Raw genomic sequence first — 10,992 nt, 5'->3', positions numbered from 1 at the left:
TCTGTGTTTGTACAGTGCCTAACAAAGTGGGGCCTGATTTGATTGAGGCTTCTGACCACTACTGTAATACAAATAATTAAAAATATTTCATAGTGAAATAGCAGTGTTTCACTACCTTTTGTTTGTGACCCCCTAAAAGGTCTCCTTTTTTTGGTGGGGGAAAGGAGTTGATATGAAATATTTTTACAGCACCAAAGTTTTTGTGATAAAAATCCAAATAGCTGCCATAATTATGTTTATTGAAAATATAACAGGGGAAGTGTGCAATTCATCAAGATCACAGTCCTAAAATTGTTCCGTTTGAGCAGACCCCCATGACCGTCTAGCCCCAGTGAAGTCGAATTAAACCCATGCATACAAGATTGAAGTATTAGGGTCTAAATTTGCACAGAGAACATAGTTATAGCATTATAGCTATAATTTAAAATAAGAAATTATCAAATTTATATGCACTGAATGTAAGTGCCACCTTTGGCCATACATAATAATGTAATGTAAATGATATATTAGAGTATTCCCTTTATGGCAGAAACAGTTAAAGGGATTCTGGGATTATGTGGTCACAGTTTAAAAAGACAGTTTGTTATCAAGAAGGAAAGACTTGATGATTTGGGGGTACAGGTGGAAAAAAAGTTAATGACTCCACACCATAAGTAAACCAAAAATGCAAGGGGAGGGTGAAAAAGGGTAGGTGGTTGAAATCAGACATAAAACTCAGGGTGCACAAACATCCAGAACTCAAGAAGATGTTTTAGATTGTTCAGCACTTCCTTTAAAATAGCATTATTTCTATGTCAGCAGGACCTAGAATCCCCCAACCTAGGGGCCCCAACATGATAGGCACTGTGCAAACACATAGTAAGAGGCAGTTACTGCCATAAACAATTTACAGTCTGAGTATACAAGACAGATTAATTAATTCCCAGTCCAATGCCTTAATCACAAGACCATCCTTCCTCCCAAATTATTGTTATTATTTTTTGTTATTGATCTTGTGTTATTGTACTTGTGAAAGGTGCCAGATTAACAGCCCAGAAAATTTGAAGTCCCCTGGTTAATGACAGGAGAGGTACAGAGAAAAGGTGGGTGAGGTAATATCTTTAATTGGTCCAACTTCTGTTGGGGAGAGAGACAAGCTTTCAAGCTTCACAGAGCTCTTCTTCAGGTCTGGGAAAGATATTCAGAGTGTCACAGTGAAAGCTTGTCTCTCTTCCGAACAGAAGTTGGACCAATTAAAGATATTACCTCACTTACCTTATCTCTCTAATATCCTGGGACTGACACAGCTACAAGAGTAATACATACAAGGATAGGTACAGGACAGGCTTCAGGAGTGTACAAGCCCTAGCAATACCCACTATGCTTCATCCTGTTCTGAATGCATGACACTGAGCACTGAAAGACTAGTTAAGTCCATATGACCAGGTGCTTTCTATTTAATACATTGTAAGGATTCATAACAGTGGAGATTTGACCACTTGTTTAAATCCTCTCACCTGAATAGGAAAGGACAGGGACCACCTCTTTTATAAAAGGACAGTCCATTGTCATCTGTCACATTAAACAACTGAAAATATTTGAAGAGGAAAGAATGAGCCATGAATGAGATTTCACGGCATCAAACATAAGGCAATCGAAAAGAAAAAATATAGAAGGATGTTTACTATGCTGGTGGCTCTCTTTTATAGCTAAGAAAGGGCTTACGATGATATTGTATTGGCCAAATATTATAACATTTTATAAACGGAATTTAAAAAAACCTGATGCAACATTGAGGTTGCATGGTTAAGTTAGAGTTAGGACATATAAGAGTTTAAGTTCCTACAGCAATGCTATACACGTTCAATGCGGCAAAGATATTCTATTCCTGTTTTTCTTGTTAAATGTGCAACTTAATATATTTTTCTATTTAATTTATACCATAAAATATACAGGATGTGAAACAAACCAAAATTACACTGCTGCCATAACAATGGAACTATGTTAATATAACATTAAAGTTGAATTGCATTTTGTTTTGTGCTGATGTAAAAGCTTACCACGATCATGTCCTCTTGGACGCTGTGTGCTATAAAAAGGAATGCAAAAATGTTCAGCCGTCTTCAAAACCCACCACCATCCTGCCTTATCTCAGCTTTTGCCCAGTGTCTTTTTTATTGGGCTGCACTTCTGCAAACATTTCTCACATGAGTAACTTCACACGTTACTAGTCCCACTCAGGGGCGGCTCTAGGCACCAGTAAAACAAGCTGGTGCCTAGGGCGGCCAAATCTAGGGGGCGGCAGGCTGCGCCGGCGGACCTGCCGCAGTCATGCCCGCGGGAGGTCCACCGGAGCCCCGGGACGACCGGACCTGCCGCAGGCATGACTGCGGAGGGGGCGCGTCCCGCGGCTCGGCTGGACCTCCCGCAGGCATGACTGCGGCAGCTCAAGCGGAGCCGCGGGATCCGCGAACCGTCCGCAGCCGTGGGGGGTCCAGCCGAGCCACGCGGGACCAGCGGACCCTCTGCAGTCATGCCCGCGGGAGGTCCGCTGCTCCCGCGGCTCCGGGGCGCCTCCCGCGCATGACTGCTTGGGGCGGCCAAAACGGTAGAGCCGCCCCTGGTCCCACTGGAGTCAATGGGACTACTCAAGTGTCCAAACTTACTTATGTGCATGTGTGCAGGATCAGAGCCATAGACCCTAAGCTCCTTGGGGAAATGAATGTGTCTTCTTATAGGTTTGTAAAGCACCATGTAAGTTTATGGCACTGTAAAAATAACAAATGTAGAAAGCAACATTTCCTGTGACAATTGTTAAATTTGGTTGCAGTCAAGCTAAGTTTCAAGACTGTTTGGTGTGACCTACATGGCCAGAATCAAGCCAGGTTATAACCAGAATAGAATACAGGGTAGAAATAAAGACTGCAGGTAGAAATAAAGATTGCAGGTAGAAATAAAGACTGCAGTATTTTTATTTATTGTAAACCTTAAACTGTACACTGAACTATACTATAATCCGATTCAACCATAGAGTTTACTAATTTAATTACATAATCTAGGCTTAACAACCCACATTTTCAATGTTTCTTTGGTAGCTAAATCCCTTTTTAATTGGCATATCAGGTTACAGTTATTGCCATTGATATGGTATTTTTTAGGACTTTTACAAAAGGGGATGTAAAACACCAAGTAATATTTAATTTTAGAACAAATCTAAAATTCTCAATCTGCAAAGTGGAGCTAATGCTTACCCACCTTTTTAAAGCACTGCACATGAAAAATTCTATAGCACAACACTTATGTGGTAAGTACCAGTAGGAGTACCATTTCAGATTTGGGTAGTGGGCAACTTAAACTGTAATTTCAGGGGTTACTTAGGCACCTGAAAACTCTAGGGTTTTTTTTGTTTTTTTTTTAGAGATAACTTAGTAATTAGCTGACAGGAACACTGTATCTAATTCCTATATAAAGAAAGAAAATTAAATAACTATTAGACCCAGTCAGCTCTAATACTAACATGTTCTGACATCTTGTGCCAAGTCACTTAAGGGACACTGGTTAGGTATACAATTTTAATGTATATTCTTACTTTGTTACTAACTCTTGAATACAACAATTTCAATAACTGAAACAATTATAGAAAAAATTAGATTACTTTGTATTACTTTTTTGCAGTTCACCAAGCTTGGAATAGATCATTTAACTTTTGGAAACAACCTACTAGGCACTGTAAGTTTATACTGCACCTGCCTGGGGTTCTCAGGGTATTACACCATTACAAATAATAGACTAGAAACTGAGGGTAAACAGGAGTGAAACTGACACTTTCAAGTCACTTTCACAGTATTGACAACCCCAAATGTTCAAAAATCATGAATCAGGCTCACCAAAAATCATGAGATTGGCTTTAAAATATAGAAATTATGTAAAAATAATAGATTTGGTGTTCTTTTTATTTGTCTTCTGCTTTTTGAGCCTTTAGAGTGCACAGGGTCAATTTTTAAAGCTTTATCCACAGCCAGGAGGGCTAGAAACATATTTTTTTCTTTAAGAATGAAGACTGAAATCATCATATCCACTTGACTCAAGGAGCTGGGGCTTTAAGGAAAACAATAATTATCATGAGACTCATGACAAAATCATGAGAATTAGCAACACTGGTCCCTGACCACTGTGTATAAGATGTGTAGCCCTGGATAAGATGGCCCAGATATTTAAGTATGAAGTGTTTAGTTATTGAGCATGTTATCACATGTTCACTGTGATGTTAATATCTATAAGTGGAGGTGCTGATGGCAATAGAAGTTTTACTTGCTTAAGAACTAGAGGATTTGACCCTCCAACTATCTTTCAAGGGGAAGAGCTGCCCAGAGCTCCTATGCCTATTTATGTTCCTTTTCTGCCAGAATTTTTTTTTCTCAACTTTAAAATATGGGATTTTCTTGGTGTTTGGTTTTAAATATTCTCCTATGAAAACTGCAACTCACTCACTGTAATGTTGTGTTTAAGAGCCTTCTGGAAAGTAACTAGTCTTTAAACAGAAGTCCTTCCCAGTTGCCTGGAACTGATTGCTGGAGTCTCAGAGAAGTGACCTTTGTGGTTTTGCTACCATCTATTAGAGTCTTCTTTTTTTGCAGTATGCAGCAGAGAGATAGTCTGGTCCAGTGCATAGGGAACTAGCCCTGAAAGACCTAGGTTCTATTCCCCTCCGTGGACTTCCTGTATGACCACAGGCCAATGCCTTAAGGATGGAGTTTCAAAGGTTTTTGGGCACCTAAAGATGCAGCTAGGCCTCTTGTGGGGTTTACAAAGCACCTAATCTTCTTAATGTTTTTGAAAATCCCACTAGGTGCCTAAATACCTTTGAAAATCTGGCCTTTAGTATCTCTGTGCCTCAGTGCCTTATCTGTACAATGGGGATAATAATACTGCTCTACCTCAGATGGACTGTGAGGAGAAATAGTTTAGACAGTGTGATGTGCTCAGATACTATGGTGATGGGTCTGCATAAGTACCACAGATAGAGTGGGAACTTCCTCTATTTTCACCGCTATCCCTTCCCTTGGTTTTGACCCCTTCTTTTCATGTACACTCCTCAAATTTATCTCTTTTCTGAATGTAAACTTGGCTCATAGGGCTTGGCTATATTTCTTCTGAGTCCACTGCAGATGCGGCGGGGGAGGTGTTCTTCAACACTCCCCACCCCCTGCAGAGGGATTCCTGTTTTACAGGCTCATCTAAGGACTTTCTAATCCTTAATTTAATTACCAGCCCTTTGTTATGTTAATCATAGTATCATAGAAGATTAAGGTTGGAAGAGACCTCAGGAGATCTTCTAGTCCAGGGGTCGGCAACCTTTCAGAAGTGGTGCCGAGTCTTCATTTATTCACTCTGATTTAAGGTTTTGCATCCCAGTAATACATTTTAACATTTTTAGAAGGTCTCTTTCTATAAGTCTATAATATAACTAAACTATTGTGTGTAAAGTAAATAAGGTTTTTTAAATGTTTAAGATGCTTCATTTAAAATTAAATTAAAATGAAGAGCCCCCCCGGACTGGTGGCCAGGACCCGGGCAGTGTGAGTGCCACTGAAAATCAGCTCGTGTGCCACCTTTGGCACATGTGCCATAGGTTGCCTACCCCTGTTCTAGTCCAACCCCCTGCTCAAAGCAGGACCAACCCCAACTAAATCATCCCAGCCAGGACTTTGTCAAGTTGGGCCTTAAAAGCCTCTAAGAATGGAGATTCCACCACCTCCCTAGGTAACCCATTCCAATGCTTCACCATCCTCCTAGTGAAATAATGTTTCCTAATATCCAACTGTAACAGAGTGCTTCGCTGCTTGTCCCAAAAATCAGTTGGAGACTGCTTGATATGCAAGCACCAGTGCCCTTTTATTCCTTGTCAGTTCCTACCACTGTTTATATACAGTCCATTCCAGCCAGCTCCCTGGGAGCCAGCTAGCTTCTTCAGCCAGCTGGGACCTACCTTTCCTGCTTTCTCCCCTCCCTGCTACCTTTATATAGCCTCCTGGCTAACAAGGCCTGCAGATGTTTTTCCTTAAGCCCTTTTGCGAGCTACACCCAGACAGTACCAAATAATACCCCTTAACTGGAGTTGTGCTAACAGAGGCCTGGCCAGAACCTTTTTGGCCAGCACCCTGTTACACCAAACTAGGCCTCCCACACTGCAGCTTCAGACCACTGTTCTTTGTTCTGTCATCTGCCACCACTGAGAACAGCCTAAATCCATCCTCTTTGGAACCCCCCTTCAGGTAGTTGAAGGCTGCTATCAAATCCCCCCTTACTCTTCCTTTCTCCAGACTAAATAAGCCCAGTTCCCTCACCCTCTCCTCATAAGGTATGTGTCCCAGCCCTCTAATAATTTTTGTTGCCCTCTCCTGGACTCTCTCCAATTTATCCACATCCTTTCTGTAGTGGGGGGTGTACCTATTGGGTTCCGGGAAGTGGGTGGGCAGAAGCCTGCCCACTGCTAAAGGATCCCCTCCAGCCTAAGGGAAGGATCTACAGGACCTCAGAACCCCACAGATTTCGGGGGACAACTAATAAAAGAACAGGGACAGGAGTGCGGTCAAAGGGTCATAAGAAGGGAGCCTGACGGAGACACCGAGCAGAGAACCCCGGATAGCGCCCACTGCTCCTCGAAGGCGTCAAGGGTGTAGTGGGGGGTGTAGCAGGGCAGTTTCCCTGTTCCTGAGAGAAAAGGTTAGGCTGACTGGGGAAGCAGCCACAGCTGGGGCCATGTCCCAGTCAGGCCACAGCTGGCCTTATAAAAGGGCTGTGAGCCAGGGGCTAGGTCAGTCTCTCTCTAGGTGTGGAGGGAGAAGGACCTGGCTGCCTGAGAGAAAAGGGTACCTGAATTGGAGCAGTACTGGGGAATAGGGCAAGGGAGCTGGGGAGCTCCAGCCTGGTAAACCCCCAGGCTGCAGGCCTTATGCAAGGCCTAAAGAAAGATACTGGGGTTAAGCAGAGGCAGCTGGTCCAAACCCCCCTTGCCAATGATGAGTGGCCTTTTACAGACTGCAGTTTGCCCCAGTGAGCGGGGGCTAGATGATGACTGGCAATAGTCACTGAGACAAGGTGCAGATAGAGGGTTGGGGGTTCCCCTGGGAGGGGAGACCTAGATGGTGGGTAACTGCTGGGGTAGAGGGGTACTGGGGTCTGGGAGGGACACGGGGGCCAGCGGCAGGCAAGACACTGGCCAGGAGGAGGTGCTCTGTATGCTGGAGAGCTAATTCCCAAGATGACCAGCAGGAGGTGCTGTGCCAGTGAGTCCTTTGCCTTGCTATAGGGTGTTCAAAACTGGATGCAGTACTCCAGATGTGGCCTCACCAGTGCCAAATAGAGGGGAATAATAATTTCCCTTGATCTGCTGGCAATGCTCCTACTAGTGCAGCCCAATATGCTGTTGTATGAAGCTCAATATGCCATTAATCACACTGCCTCTGTTTGTAAACAAAATACTGACTCTCTGCCCCAGGGGCACAAACTGGGAGCAGCTCCTCTCTTCTGTGAACTCTGATTCAACACTAATGCTGTGCAGTTAAGAGCTCCCCTGGAGAGCACACCTCCTGTACAAAATTTGCTGTGTGTGTGTGTGGGGGGGGGGAACAGGAGCCCCCCAACCCATCTAAATGGTTCCCCTGAGTACCAGAAATTGTCTCTTGGGCTAGTGATTGCCCTTTTCTTTCTTTCTTTCAGCACCAATCCTGTAACAAGCTCCATGTGAGCCTAGATTCCCTACACTTTTCACTGAAGTCAGGGTGTGCCAAAACAGATCCAGTTGTGGGATCCAGCCCTAAATCTTTAATATTGTTTTGGAATTTTGAGCAAAAATGACCTATGTAGTACTATAACCCTATTTCCCTGTTTTTTTTATTAAGACATACCATTTTGGAGGTAAGACTTAAAGAACTTTAAAAAAAAATCAACATTGAGGAAGTCAAAGCATACAAAATATTATGCAGTAGTAACAATCTGAGAATTGTCCAGAATGGTGTAGAATAGTGTAATGAGTCTCAAGCCTTAACAGAATTCTTGTTCCTTCTTGGGCAAAAACTTGTCAGGTTTTTTTTTTTTTCCGTCTCTGTTTCTTAGCCATGGAAGCCACTTAGATTAAATAGAGGTTTCCTAAAAGTACAGAAAGGAAACAACTAATATCCCTACTTTAATGTATAGCATCTTTCCAATTTGCACATGGAAGAGAATGTGGAAACATGGTAATGCAAAAGGTTCATAACAATTTTTTATTTCAAGCTTGTGATTTACTACAAGCCGCTTCTGTTCATCTGGAAATGATCCCCTTTGAGACTGGTCATATGTTTGATTTAAACCTATTGTTGAACATCCACAAGGGGAATCCTTAGTGGCAGCTCATACCTTATTGATCACCCAGTTTCCTCACAGGCTTAGGATAATATAGAAGTACATTTACATACCAGTTTGATATGCTCATCAATCAACAACTTATTAAAACAGCCCCTATTGCCGATATGCAACTACATAATTCCTGTATTAGAAATTTTAAAACATGGTTGGTCGATTTACCTACTGAGGTCTGATGTCCAGTTTGTGATTTCTATGCAATAAAAAGTGAATGTTCCTAAGTTGAAGGTCTGATTACATAATACAATTATAGTGTATTTCCACAGTCCTTGAAGGACAATACAGTGCAGGAAGTACATGCATTCTGAGATCTTACTTGCTTAAGACTAAGGTACACAGTATAGAAGAAACAAGAGGCATCTGGTGCCGAACCCAGTTAAATTGATACGTAACTATAGTAGCAAGAGTATTTACATCATAACCTCAGTGGAGGAAGAATTCTATTGAAAAGGAGTCTATGCCTCTGGAATTTGGTGATTAGAAATTAATTAGCTATACAAAAAACTCTCCTCAGTAGAGTGATCATATTTCCCTATACTGAATACAGGACAAGTTGACTGAACCCCTGTTAAAAAGAAATACTGTGTAGTTGGATTATATTTATTTACCTTCTTATCTTTAAGGCTTTAGTGTTAACATGGGGAGAGGTGACACACACACACAATCCCATACATCTCTCTCATGGGGAGGGCGAAGTGATAAAACAGGGAGAGGACAGCAAGAGGTGGAGCACGTTAAAGGGCCGATGGATGGGCAGGAGAGACAACGTGTAACCAGCTGCTGCCTGACACCTGCCTGCACTCACCAGCCTTCATGGCTTGCAGCGCACAGCCAGTGCTGTCTGGAAATGGGAGAGGGGGCCGAGAGCTGGCATGTAGCAGAGGCTGCGCTGACAGACTGGCAGGGGGTGTGGCTGGCCCCACGGACTACATCTTTGCCCCACCACCAGCCTTGCATACCCACCATCGATAGCCACTGGATTCCCCCACTCACCACTGGTGGGCAGGCAGCTGGCAAGGAGGGATCCAACCAGCAGCAGGAACTGCCAGTACTGATGGGGGTGGGGGGGACACACAGAAAATATGGGACAATTTGCCTGTTTTTAAGAAAAAATAGGGACACCTGTAGTAGGGCTTAAATACGGGACTGTCCCTTTAAAAACGGGATGTCCGGTCACCCTACTCCTCAAGAACAGAAGATGACCAGATCTAGATGCGTGGTAAAGCCAGTGACTTGTCCAGATCTAAAATGTGTTGTTAAAAATTTAAACTTCAAGTGGATGAGGTGTTCAGGGGCAGACAGAAAAGATATAGAGATATGCTCTTTTAAGAAGTCTGTGTCAGCCAGTAGCTTTACAATGAAGCACAGAAAGCAAGAGTGTCATGTACTCCTTGTACGTTTTCTACTAGCAGGTCAGGCTTCTGTACTAGATTTGGACTGGATACAGATCATGGAAAGAAATACAAAAGATGTGTTCTCCTTAAGATAGTTTAATGCACTGCCAGATATGGCTGTTACCAGTTCAGGTAAGGATGGCGCCATCTAATGGTGGAACATTATAATATAGTTTTAGCATTCCATCACATCTCCTTTCCGTTTTACACTCCTACCATTTACAACATTTACAGTATCACACTATCTTTAAAGTTCAGTATGTATCAGTCTGTTAGGTGTCTCAATCATACTGATTTTCTAATTACATGATCCAAACATCTAACAGCTCGGTCATCTAGCTATCTATTAGTTGCAATGACTGGCTGAGGTCAGTTTGGAATCGTTGAGTCTTCTTGTTCCGCATTCACCACCTGCAGAGTTTGCTCTGTTGGTTGTTCCTTTGAGGAACAAACTCAAGATGTCAGCGGTTTCTATTGAACTCTCCACTGTCAGTCTCAATCACATATGATCTTGGGTGATTACTTTTCTTTATGACAGCTGGAGTTCTTCCTTTTTCTTCATCCAGTTTAACACAAAGACAGTCATCAGGTTCTAGATCTGGCAGTTCTCTGAGTGACATCTCTCAAGATCACCTTTTGTAGATGATGTAGTAGTCTCTTTTCTGACACTACTCTGTATGAGTCCCCAGCATCAACGTACACCTTTATGTCATCTTCAAGCTCATGAGTAGTTGAGTGCAATGCTTGGCTCTGTGACCGCATATCTGCTACTACCAGACTTTTCCCCATGAGCATATTTAGGTTAAAACTGCATTAACCTTATCACAGGACATTGGCATCTCAGCACTGCTTGCTCCAGGTCTTCTCTGTTGAGTGTTACAAGTGGTTTATGATCTGTTATCAGTGAAAAATAATCCAATCCACATAGATATAAGTAAAAGTTCTCACGTGCCCCTATGCTGTACTCATTTTCAATCTATTCATGTAGTTTTTCTGCTTCTGTGAAGGTGAGAGGGAAAAATACACTGGATTTCCACACAGATTCATGTTGTTGCAACAATGCACCACCTAGGCCATAGCTGTTTGCATCCACACAGACCATTGTTTTTTTCACATCATAGTACTTGAGAACTGGTGCTATTGAAATCATTTATTTTATACTTTTAAAGGCAATTTATTGATGTGGCCACCATAGCCAAGATGTTTTGGTACA

The sequence above is a fragment of the Mauremys reevesii genome, linkage group 10 (assembly GCF_016161935.1).
Source record: "Mauremys reevesii isolate NIE-2019 linkage group 10, ASM1616193v1, whole genome shotgun sequence".
Classification (NCBI taxonomy): domain Eukaryota; kingdom Metazoa; phylum Chordata; order Testudines; family Geoemydidae; genus Mauremys; species Mauremys reevesii.
The sequence above is the reverse complement of the archived record's forward strand: the minus strand, read 5'-3'. Positions refer to the sequence as shown.